This window comes from Spea bombifrons, chromosome 2 (assembly GCF_027358695.1).
Source record: "Spea bombifrons isolate aSpeBom1 chromosome 2, aSpeBom1.2.pri, whole genome shotgun sequence".
Taxonomy (NCBI): Eukaryota; Metazoa; Chordata; class Amphibia; order Anura; family Pelobatidae; genus Spea; species Spea bombifrons.
In genome coordinates, this window is record NC_071088.1 from 72,702,047 (window position 1) to 72,715,005 (window position 12,959).

Consider the following 12,959-nt stretch of genomic DNA (forward strand, 5'->3'; position numbering starts at 1 on the left):
CTCCTAAATTTTATAGTGTGTTGTAAAATAGCGAAAGTGCAATGGATCTCAAATTGGCATTAAATGTATAATTTGGAAGTGTTGTTGAGACTTCGGTTGCATGTTCTTCTTTAGGAGGGACAGTTCCACTTTAGGACCCAAACATTCTGTCCCATACCCCACACTTGTCACAATTCATGTGACACAGTCCCAACTTTGGGGAAATGGAAATTTGGTATTACAATTTAACAGGTCCCCCAATGCAACATGGTCTTCTTTGTCTAATGTACTGTGCCACAGGAATGGAAGCCACATAGATGTGTGTCTTAGAGAGAGACAGCATCTACAGAGTGAATCTTGGCGTGTACTGATGTACATGAAGCAGAATGTAATATAAGAATGTTGCAGAGAGAGTATACCTGGCAGGTTTACTGGGTATGAGGTTATCACGGTTTTCCATAGCCCTAATTACGTAAATAAAATACATAATTCTTCCTTAATAACATACAAAACAGCTATTAATAGATCACAATGTTACATACTAAGTCAAAAATATAATATATATATAATATATAATACAAAAATGTAAAGCATTATATGATACATTTTATGGAGAAACAAAATTGTCAAATAACATTAAATAGGCATACTTTGTAAATATTGTTTTAACATAAACAAAAAAATACCGTACTTTTCCTATACAATATTACAATTTCTGCTCTTCTTCATGAGCCAGTATGGTTACACAGATCCAAAACCAGCCCAACTGAAACTGGCATTGTGAAGAAACATATATTGTAATTCATCTATTCACAAAGGTGAGACAATTGTGCTATTTTTTTTAGCATTTTCATTGGCGTCGTATAATGTTAAATATCGAGTTTTAGTTAGGGATGGTTTTTAAAAAAAATAGAAGCCAAGTTTCCTGATTTGAATGCTGTCTTGAGGATGGTGTGCATCTTGCATTAGTGAATAAGTAGAAACCTCATGTAACTTTATGACCTGTACTGGTGACTATATGTAAATTTCGGGGTGGGTTGCAGAGACAAGGTCTGTAATGTCCCCAATTCAAATCCTTGCCGGGCTACCCCTAAAAAGAACTGGGTTGCCAAGCTGATGTAACCCAAGCTGCTAACCACCTTTCAAAAGGTATGACATGAAATGAAATTAAACAAGCCCCACGCCCAAAAAATCCACCCATTGCAATATGAGAATGGCTGGAATTTAGAACTTGAGCTATTTTACTGGCTAACTACATATGAACATATTATTACTGTATTCACTCAGGTCCCCATGTGCTATTACTCCCCCCAGGGACATATAATAAGTATTCCAGAAGCCAGAAGAAGCGTATAACGACTTGTGACAACAGGTAGCACTTCAAGCCCTGGTGTTTGTGAAGGACACATAGTCTGTGACTGGTTAAGGATCACAAGACTTTGGCAATATCTGGAGAGCTTTATCAAGGATTTGATCTATACTTGTTCTTACCTTGGTTGTATTGTAGTTCAGGTAGATAATCCAACTGTTTGGTATATGCACTTTTGTACGTCGAGCGTGGACGATAACTTTGCTGCTTGTCCTATTCGCACTTGTAGGTCCAGAAGGATATCCGCCTTGTTGTCTGTGTTAGAAGAACCTGAGATTTACAAATCCTCTTTTCAAAATGTATGCCTCCTTTCACAAACAGTACACACTGTGTGGGGTATACATATATATCATCTAATATTTGTGATATTACGCGCCCAAAATTCACACGTCTTTGCAGATTAGTGGAAAAAGGGAAGTTAGTGAAGACTATATGTAAAAATAGTAATACATAGCATAACTCTATATGTATGCATGCATGGAAGCTGTAGCTATGTGTATGTGTGCTTCCCTTTCTGTATTTATTGGCAGTGCATGTGTTTGTATACCATGCTCACATCCAAGCAAGCTCTCAGATTCTATGTCTTGTTTTTGTCGCTATCTGTGTGTGACTGATGCTGAAGTCACTGTCTGCGTTTTACCCTTACCAGTTATAAGCAGCGTCTTTCTCCAATCTCTGGTGGAAATTGCAGCCTAACGGGAGGAGAAGCCTTCTGGTTGAAGCTTGCACTGTACATTTATCTATCCAGAAGCATGTCTTGCTTTAATTCCTTTTCATCTAGCCCCTGCTCAAAAATCTCTTTCTGTCTCCCACATCGTAGTCATCTAAGGTCTTTCGACGTTGTTACGGTTCTCTGTGTGATACATAACACATGAACTCTCTCTGATCATACAGATCCATTCCCCGGTGACCTAGGCTTCAATATTTTGGCAGTCAGCTGCCACCTTGCCCCTAGTGAATTGTGCAATATAATGCTGCAAATTAAACATGCCTTGCGCATCTGCTCTCCCCTCTGTTTCCATACTTACTGGAAACAATCAGTCCCTGGCACTGCTTTATAAAATATACCGTTTAGGAGTATATGTATAAAAATGCATGTTGTTGAATAGCACTCCCATCATGGCATAGTTCTTAAAGAGATATCTCACCCGAGAGAGGTATCTCACCTGAGATATCTAATCATTAGTTACTCATTACTATTTAGAATTAGTTTTAGAATTTATGTTCCCCAAGGTGTAGCCAGGGTATATGATATACATTTTCTTTCATTTCCCCGAGGAAGATTGCATTGGAATCCTAATTTCAGACGTTAGGGCTAAGCACCCACCTACCATACAGGTGTCCAGAGGGGCTTTAAATTGCTTGAGAAGTTGAGAGTCTCATTTGGGTTAAAATACAGTGCAGTCCCGCTGATTCTGCTCCTTGGTAAGCAATATAACCCAAGTAAAATTCCATACGACGCAGCGGTGGGCTAAGCAATATATGGCCATATAATGTGATGGAATTATTAATATTTATGATTTTTTACTAGTATTTGCTGGGTGTATGCTGATTACTTGCTTTAGTTATATGTTGTATAAAAGCATTAGAACTAGAGTTAGGCATAGTCTGGAATGTGAGTTTTCCCTTTTAAAAGATTGTGTTTCAAGGGGCAATAATGGCCAAGAATGGTCTTCACAGGGATCAGTGGAACACGTGTTTCCCTCACTGGTACTTGTCGCTAAATGAAATGAGACGGGTTCCCCTAGGAAATAATGCTTGTTCAATTCCCTGTTGGCTGCTGGGTTCTCAATTAAGGGTTCAATCCTGCTAAAAAGTGACATGACAGTTCCTAGTGGTGTGGTATATGTGGTATATTCCTAGTTAACAAGGACTGTGATGAAGAATATTCATGCCAATAACCACCTATCATTAATAACTATTAGGCCAACCTATTTAAAAATTGTTCAAATGTTAGCAAGGAAATTATACCTTCACCTCTATTGTGTATTCTCATTGTTGTATGTGTGATGAGATTAATCTGGTGCTGATATTGCTATTTGATCCCACTAAAGGGTGTTATCTTCCATTCTGACTGGTGTGTCATGTTGTGACTGGTAGCACAGTTCTCTGGGAGACCCTTTTTGCCTGAGGAGCACCTTTGCTCTGAGTGACTACCCATCTTCCTGCTGACTTGCGCTATGAGGAGTATCATATCCCACTGCTGCCACCAGTGCACAGGAACCAGGAGATGTTCTGGGACGTCTCTGGCTGTTGTGCCACCTTCCTTGCAGCTAAAGCCAGTCCCAATAACTTTAATAAAACAAGGGTCCAGCAGCCGTTACAGCATATTTCTAAGGAAATGTTTTCCAAACTATGCATATAGAATGTAGGCTATCTAAGGTCAGCAATACATACAGCCAGAAGCACTGGCAAGGGGGTAGGAGGCTGTTCTGATTTAATGATTTTGTGCCACTCCCTGATGCTTTATTGTGTGCTTTACTTGTAATTCCACATAAAGTAACCAAAGTGTCCAAAGCAGCAAAGCTTTTTGAGCTCCCTTTTGTTCTCCTTCAACCCTTTGACTGCTGAGGGTCAGGGTACAGTGTTTCCCTTTCCGAGGCTAGGGCAATTTCTGTAGGTTTGCTAAACTCATAGGTGACAATTTAGTAAACAACTTTACCAAGGGAAACCTTTTATATACATATATATTTTAGGACACATTAACCTATTCTTCAATACTTAGTTTAGAGCAAACCATACATCCCATCACATGATAGTAAAAATAAAATCTTTCTCCACCATTATTGCCACACAATGCCAAACCAAATATCCAAAAGCAACTAAAATACAATACAAATACAATTTGTGCACAAATGCATATTACACGTGCAGCATACGCCTCCAGAAATGCCTTATACCGCTATATGCCACTCCGGCATTTAGGGGGGTTAAAAGTAGACTTGGGCACCAGTGTTCGTGTTCGTCTTCGTGCTCGTCTTCGGGAAAAAAAAATCTTCGCCTGTTCCTGTCTTTTCTTCGGACGAATATTCGTGGACATTCTTCGTGTTCGGTTTTTCTTCGTTTTTTTCCGGTTAACGGGTTATTACGGGGTTAACGCGTACCGCAGCAGCTCTGGCGCCAGGAGTTTAAATGTCCGTATGAGCAACTCTATTGGTTGTCAGCAGGGGGCTCGTCTGCCAATGGTTGATGGCAGACGAGCCCCCTGCGGGCGACCAATAGGGTCGCTCGTACAGACTTTTAAACTCCTGGTGCCGTAACTTGTCCGGCAGATACCATTGGTCTCCCTGTTCTATCAGTTAAATGTCTGTACGAACGACCAATAAAGTTGCTTGTACGGACATTTAACTGATAGAACAGGGAGACCAGTGGGATCTGCCGGACAAAATGCTTCATTAGGGTTTAACTTTTTAAAGTCTGTACGAGCGACTCTGTTGGTCGCTCGTACAGACTTGTAGGCTCCTGGTGCCGTAACTTGTTGCACCTTAGGGGTTAAGGGGCCGTGCGAGTGAGCCTATTGGTCGCTTTAACGGCCCTTACGGATTTCCGCTCCCGTTATCTAACGCAGCATCGAAGGGGTTAACGGAAATCCATAGGTTCGCTGTCAGGGGTTACAAAGGCCGTGCGAGTGAGCCTATTGGTCACCTGCGGGGTCTTCTTCTGGCATCAACCAATTGGTTGATGCAGGAGGAGGTCCCTGTAGGCGACCAATAGGCTAATTCGCACCACCCTGTAACCCCTGACGGTGAACCTACGGATTTCCGATTCCGTGAACTGCCGCGATGCCGCAAAGATAAGGTAAGTGTCATGACCCTGGTAAGCAGGTCGGGTAGGAGCCCAGTCTCAGGGGATACAAGGGGTTCTGTCTGTACCCCACGATGCATGACGGCTAGTGGGATGCTACAGACAGGCGCAATGAAACACAGCACAGGCAGAATACTTTGAAATGTACTGTATTAACGAAGGTAACAGGAACAGCAAGTACAGGCAGTAAGTCTCTAGGGAGGATGCCCACTGGCAGGGCAGACGGTAGGATGCCCACTGGCAGGGCAGACAGCAGGATGTCCACTGGCAGGGCAGACAGCAGGTTTATATTGGCCAGGTTCCACTCAGGTGATCAGACTCAGCTGACCTGGTTATCTGATCCTGAGCACTCCAGAGGGGGGAGGGTGGCCACTAGTGGTAGCAACTGAACATTACAGCAAAATAATTATGCGTGGTCCGGGCTAGCAGGGTGGAATCCTGACAGTAAGTTAGATGGGGAAGGGACCGGGGAGATTAGTAGGCGAAGACGAAGACGATCACGAAGATCTTCGTGGTGTGTCTCTTCGTCTACGTTTTACCACCGCTGTCTTCTCTTCGGCGTGTCTTCGGAACGAACACGAAAACGCACTCTTCGTGTTCGTTTCATGGTCGCCCGAAGACGAATGCACAAGTCTAGTTAAAAGGCATTTCTGGAGGCAGAGTGGCATATAGGGGTTAAAAGGTATTTCTGGTGGCAGAGTGGCATAAAGGGGGTAAAAGGCATATCATGGGTCATGGGGCACTCTGCCTCCAGAAAAGCCTTATGCCCCCCATATAAGACTCCCCCCGGACTTACCAGTGCTTCTGACTCTCTGGTGTCTAGTTGGAGCAGCGGGTGGAGGCCGGTGTTAGTTCCACCGGGGCTTCTATGACTGAGCACCGGAATGGTTATGTGATGCTGGTGCTCCGTCATAGAAGCTCCGGTGGAAGTACCAGCAGTAGCAGGGGTTGTCCATCTAGCAGACGTTCTCTGGCTGCCAGAGAAGAGAATTCCCCGGTGGAAGTGTCGGGAGCAGCTGAGGTTGCTAGACAGGAGGATCCAGGTCCCCTGCAGCACTGCGGATCTTAGTCTCATAGTCAGACATCTATTTGTGGTCTGATTATAAGACAACCTCAATTATAAGACCTTGTCTTATAATAGAGCAAATACGGTACTACACTAAGCTTGATTAATGCTGCATCAGGATGGAGCCTCTGCACATACCACAGGCACAGGCTCTCCCCATTCCTAAAATTGAGGAGAGTGGGTGTGTGCAGAGGTTCCACCATGTCACGGAATTACTATACCAGGCTAGAGAGCAGAGACAAGGTGACCACCAGAGAAGACAGAAGAAAGAGGACAGAAGAAAGGGACAACAAGAAGCGGAGTAAAGAAGAAGCGTAGGCATGGAGAAAGTAGGGAGATAGAAAAAAGGTGAGAGTAAGCGTGTGAGAGTGAAAAAAACGAAATGAGATACAAATAAAAATTCAGAGCTCTCTGCCTTTACATTAGTTTTGTTGGGATCCCCTCCTCATTTTTGAATCCAAATGCACGTTTAGTATATAACATACTAAAAGGAGTTAAATCCAATAATTGTGTGCAGGCCCGGACTGGCCATCGGGCCACGGCAGGGCCGCATTGACTTAGGGGCTGATGGAGCTGCAGCTCCAGGCCCCTACCCTACCTACGGCCGCATTAACGCAGGGCATAAGGGGCACCTGCCCCTTAAGCCCGCCGCAACTGCGACCGGGTCCGCCACTCTAAGGCGCCGGGAAGTCCCCACCAAGGCCGGCCTTACGGGTCTGCGGCCGCACAGGGTTTAAATTAAAACATCGGGGTTTTTTTTTAACTTTATTTAACATCCTCCATGTTAAATAAAGTTTTTTTTTTACTTTATTTAACATGGAGGATGTTAAATAAAGTTGAAAAAAAAACCCGATGTTTTAATTTAATCCCTGTGCGGCCGCAGACCCCTAAGGCCGGCACTGGTGGGGGCTTCCCGGCCCCTTAGAGCAGGGCCGGCCTTTGGGGTGTGCGACCGCACAGGGCGCCTCACTCCAGGGGGGGGGCGGCGGCGGCGGCGACGGGGGGCGGTCCGCACCGGGTGCCGCTCATCAGGGGGTGCCAACTTGCGGCACCCAGCACTCCTCCAGAGACGGACAGTAATGTCCGCCGCTGGAGGAGCAGGCTCGCAAGGGAGCGGTATCGGAGGTCTTTAACAGACCTCCGGTTCCCTTGAGTGATTTTAAGCCGGGTTCAACCCGGCTTAAAATCACTCAAGGGAGCCGGAGGTCTGTTAAAGACCTCCGATACCGCTCCCTTGTGATCCGATCGGCAACAGCTGCTGCGCCGGGGTTTGTTGTCAGATCCCGGCGCACAGCACTGAAGCCGCGCCCACCGCTGTCCATGCCCTCTGACCCGGAAGAAGACAGAGAAGACAGAAGAACTGAAGAAGTGGAAAAGAAGCTGAAAGAAGAAAGGAAAGGTAGGAAAGCATTAAGTGAGAGTGGATTGGTGTATATGTGTGGATTGGTGTATATGTGTGGATTGGTATGTGTGTGGATTGGTATGTGTGTGGATTGGTATGTGTGTGGATTGGTATATGTGTGGCTTAGTATATATGTGTGGATTAGTATATATGTGTGGATTGGTATATATCTGTGGATTGGTATATATCTGTGGATTGGTGTATATGTGTGGATTGGTGTATATGTGTGGATTGGTGTATATGTGTGGATTGGTATATGTGTGTGGATTGGTATATATGTGTGGATTGGTATATATGTGTGGATTGGTATATATGTGTGGATTGGTATGTGTGTGGATTGTATATATGTGTGGATTGGTATATGTGTGTGGATTGGTATATATGTGTGGATTGGTATATGTGTGGATTGGTAAATGCGTGAGAGTGATGGGTGTTATGCTGTACCATTTCCAATGTCTTTTTCATGATCTAATTATGCTCTAAAAGTACATCATAACTCCCATCACTCTATACTGTTCCATACAGTGGCAGAGCTGGGAGGCAGAGGCCTTGCACCCCCACCGCAGGACTCCTGAAAGGTAAGTGAACTTCAAAGAGGGAGAGGGTAGATAGTTAGGAGGGGGTAGTTGCGGCGGGCTTAAGGGGCTCTGTGTTAATGCGGCCATATAGGACCAGTCAGTCCGGTACTGACTGGGCCTATTTTAAGGTGGGGGCCTGGAGCTGCAGCTCCATCAGCCCCTAAGTCAATCCTGCCCTGCCGCGGGCCTGGTCGCAGTTGCTGCTTGCTCCGGCAACAAGGTAAGTAGGGTGAGGGAGGGGGGTGCAGTGAGAAGGGGCAGAGGGGGGTTGGATAGTGAGAAAGGGGGAGAGGGGATAGATAGAGGTGGTACATATTGAGAAGTGGGGAAGGGGGTTACATAGTGAAAAGGGGGAACATAGTGAAAAGGGGCAGATAAGATGAAGAGAGGGGGTAGTGTGAATGCGTATGAGAATGAATAAATAAATGTGTGGATGAATTGTGTGAATGCGTATGACAATTAATGAATTCATGTGAGGATGAATTGCTTGAATGATTTGTGAGACTGCATTAATGTGTTAATGATTTGTGTGAATGATTAAATGCAAAGATGGTACATGAAGGGTGGGCTTTAACAATAAATAAATAAATAAATAAATAAATAAATGTGGGCTGCTCAGGCTTAAATGCCCGGGCCTATTTTTTGTCCCAGTCCGGGCCTGATTGTGTGGGAGGAACAAAATACTGTATATGTAGATAAAACCATGGCCTTGAGTATGCTGACCTTTTTGCACATCTACAGTTGCATGAGCCTTTGAAGTTATACTTACACTAACAAACACACACATTCATACTGACCAACACACATATGCATACACTCTCACTCTAACATACATACATACATACATACAACCCCCCCTCCCCTGGCTACCTTACCTGCAGCTTTCTTTCCGAGTTGTGTGACCTCGCTGCATTGTCACCTCCCAAAAAGCCCAGTCTAGGTCAGACCAGCCCTTTGTGAAGAATTCGGGACCAGCCCAGGGGTCAATTGCCCTTTATATAGGGGTAAATCCTATTTAAAATCTAATTATGCAGAAGTTTTTTTTTAATGATACATTTTGGGAAAAGGATGCAGACTTGGATTAACAGATTATTTTTTTAGGAAAGCAGCACAGTGTATTATTCCATTTTCTAATGTTTGTGTATTTTCTCGTGTGTTTTTATGCCCACATCTTGCTCAGGCAGGAAGGAAGTTTCTTTTGTTAATCAGATTTGCGCTGAGTGGATTTAAGAGGATTTCCAGAGATAGTGCTGCTCTTCTTACAGACTAATCGTCGCAAACCTGTCATATAATAACTACTCACTCAGCTGGAATTGCTGCCTCTGCTTTACACTACATGTAAATGAGAGAAGGACAAAACTAAGGACAATTCGCTTTTTAATCACCTCTCCACTTGTAGCTGGTTCACTGTAACTTGTATGAATCATAGTCCCACAACATCTGGGCTGAAAGAAAAGATGTTCATCCTTGATGTTCGAGTGTTATACATGAAGAAAGGTCATGACCTGCCCCGACTGTACACAAGTTATGGTTAGGAGATGGGGCTTTCTTCTCGGTTTTGCCAATAGATAGTCATGAAACGGAGTAAGGTATTTAGAAGACTATTTATTTTACTTACACAATTTAATCAATAAACACATTTTCATCCAGACGGTCACAGAATTTAATTCTTTATGTCTTGGAAAACAGCAGTCTGGTGGGAAGCCTTTGGACAAGTGAAAGTGGATTATTGCCACACTTAGACGTTCACAACAATATTAGCGAGATATTTGTAGACTGAGGAGGTGACCAATGGATCACTACAACTGGGGCTGTAGAGGATTCCAAGTCATCACTATTTGCCTGTTAAAGGATTTCCCACCCCTTTGCTCTCATCTCCACTCCTGTTACTCTTTTCTTACCTCATTTTATTTCATCACAACCATGGTCACACCTTGACAATGCCTCAGGCACAACCTTTAATGGGTGTCCAGAAAATGGCTACCCAAAAGGTGGCAACCCTAATCGTAGAGCACTGTGATACACTAATCTCCAGCAAACATTCTAAGCTCCTAGAAAAAAAGCGACAGCAAAGGAGCAAATGGAGGCAGAGGGATTGCGGTCTCGAAGAGGGACTGTCTCTCCTACAGAGGGATACTTGGTAGGTACATTATAGGCTTAAGTGATCCTGGCATTTAAGGGTTTTACCGGTTGATATGCTTAAAATGGATTAACTTTATTGTTCCAAGAGAATAAGAAGTCCTTAATCAACGGTAAAGATGCCTACTTATCACATAATATAAGTAAATCAATTATTGGATAAAATCTCGATTACCTGGCTCAGTTGTATATTTCCCATTTAAAAAAACAATCTGGCTTTATTACATAAAAAGTGTTTTTGGTGAATGTAACATTTTGCTGTTCTCATTTGTACTGTCTGCTATAGCAGAGAATCGGTGAGGTGAATAATGGAACCTCGCCGCTTTCTGCCCTGGTGGCATCTATGATCCCAGTAATGCCAGAGTGTTGCCAGTGGTGAAGAAACATTCTTTAGTGGCTGAAAGAACACAGACAGGTTCTCAAGTTGCTGTTAAACAATATAAAAAAAATAATTAAAAAGCAAAAGCAACAGATTATTTAAAGGAACAGTCATGTCTTTTTATTGACAGGACCTTTTATTTTTCTGTAACTACAAAGTCTCCTTGACTGTAGAGTGCTTGGCTCAGCCACTTTTGGCTTAATGTCAGCCTGTTTAGCAGGTGATGGATATTAGGCCATGGAATAGTAAACAAGTTGGCTTCCTAAGTTTTTCTGTGTGAAACTCCAATTTTCATGAAAGAAGGTGGGTGTTTTAAACACTGATCTTTGAGGAAGAAAAAAAAACTGTCAATTATGGTCTCTTCAAATCATTCACTTTAAGGGAGATGAACCAGAAGAGAAAAAGTTTGCACCTGAACATAACCTAGTATAGATCTTTAAGTCCTTAAATGAATCACGTATCCCTTAACTAACCTTGAAAACCGCTTTGGGCCTCATAAGGTTGCTTCTTTTTGCAGAGCTGTTTCCTGGACACTCCTTGAGAAGATACATTAAGGGTGCATCTAGGGCATGGGTTATCGACAATAGTTACATTGTTATGGAGAATAGAGAAAAGAGAAACAAGAAAGGAAAGACAAAATGAAAAAGAGTCAAAACAGAAAGCAGATGAGGGAGGAGAGATAAGAGGGGGAAAAATGAAAGAGGTAAGAGAGACACAGGAGAGGACAGAAAAAGGCAAAGAATAGATGAGAGAAAGGATTGAGGAAAGAGAACAAGGAGACAAAAGGAAAGGGGGGAGAGAACAGAGAAAGAAGTAAAGGATACAAGAGAGAAAGAAAAAAAGGGAAAACAGAGGAAGTCGTAGCAAAAAAGGGGAGTAAAGAAGAACAAATAGAGAAAAGAGGAGATACAGATAGGCAAAACCTCTTTACCTATCACCATAAAATCTTCACTGACAAGACTGTGGATCATCTCCATAGTCTACAAATCTCCAGCTTGTAAAAGGGTTATAATTTCTTACAAACACATACACCTCTTAATACCATAGCTCTATGTTCGACTGCGCAACAGACATCTTTTAATCATATGCACATGTGTGTTCCTTCATAATGATTTGTTCATAATTTTTTTGAATTTCCCTATTTGATTCTGCTTTCAGAAGCCTTTTCAGTGCTGGCCTTGCTAGAGTTAAAATGAGTTCAATACTTCCATCACCTTGTGTTATAACACTTCTTTTTAATTTCCGATGAAATAATGATTTTCTATTTGCCTCTTCACATGTCTTTGTCTATTTGTCTGCTAATCTTGGTTTATTGAACTGACAAGAGCAAAGTGAGGACTGTTACACGATAACAGTAATTCTAAAAGAATAATGCGCTTAAAGGGACAGTCTAGTCAGCCTCACCAACACAGATAACATATTAGGGTGTTTTGTACGTACTTTGATGTGAATTCTTTAAAAATATGAGAAAAAATTCCAACTCTGGGCCTGTTTTGGTTCTTTACTGGTGATTTGCAGATTGGCCTGCATTTAACTGCATGATGTATCCTGTCTTCACAGGGCGATTGCCTTAACACTAAACAGTAATATTTATTGCTAATGTTTTAACATGTTTTTTTTTTAAATCTCCCTTTTTGGTTATCTCATTTTCTCCCCTTTCTATTTATCGCTCCTCCTCTTTCTCGCTCCCTTTTCTTCCTACCTCTCCCCTTTCTTTTATCTATCCCCGCTTTTATTTGATCCCCCTTTCTCTTTATATCTCCTCTTATTATCTCATCTTTTCCATTTCACTTTATCTCTCCTACTACTTCACTTTATCTCTCCTACTATTTCACTTTATCTCTCACTTTTCTCCATGTCTCCCCACTTCTCATTATCTCTCCCCCCTCTCATTAACCCTCCTCCTCATTATCTCTGCCCTTTTCTCATCAAATCTCATCTCCTCTTTATCGCAATCTCTCTTCTTTTTCTTTATCTCTCCCCTTTGTGCCCAACTCATCATATCACTATTTTCTCCCTATCCCTCCTCTTATTCATTATTATGTTTGGTATCCCTTGCATCTATCTCTTACACTCCCCCAATAACTCACATATGCACTGGCACACATTTTTGCACGCAGTCGCCCTCTGTCATACATACTCACATGCATGCTCACACAAACATTTACACACACTTGCAGATAAACATCCATGCTCACACATATACATCAATGTCCATAAACACACATACACACAAAAGTTTT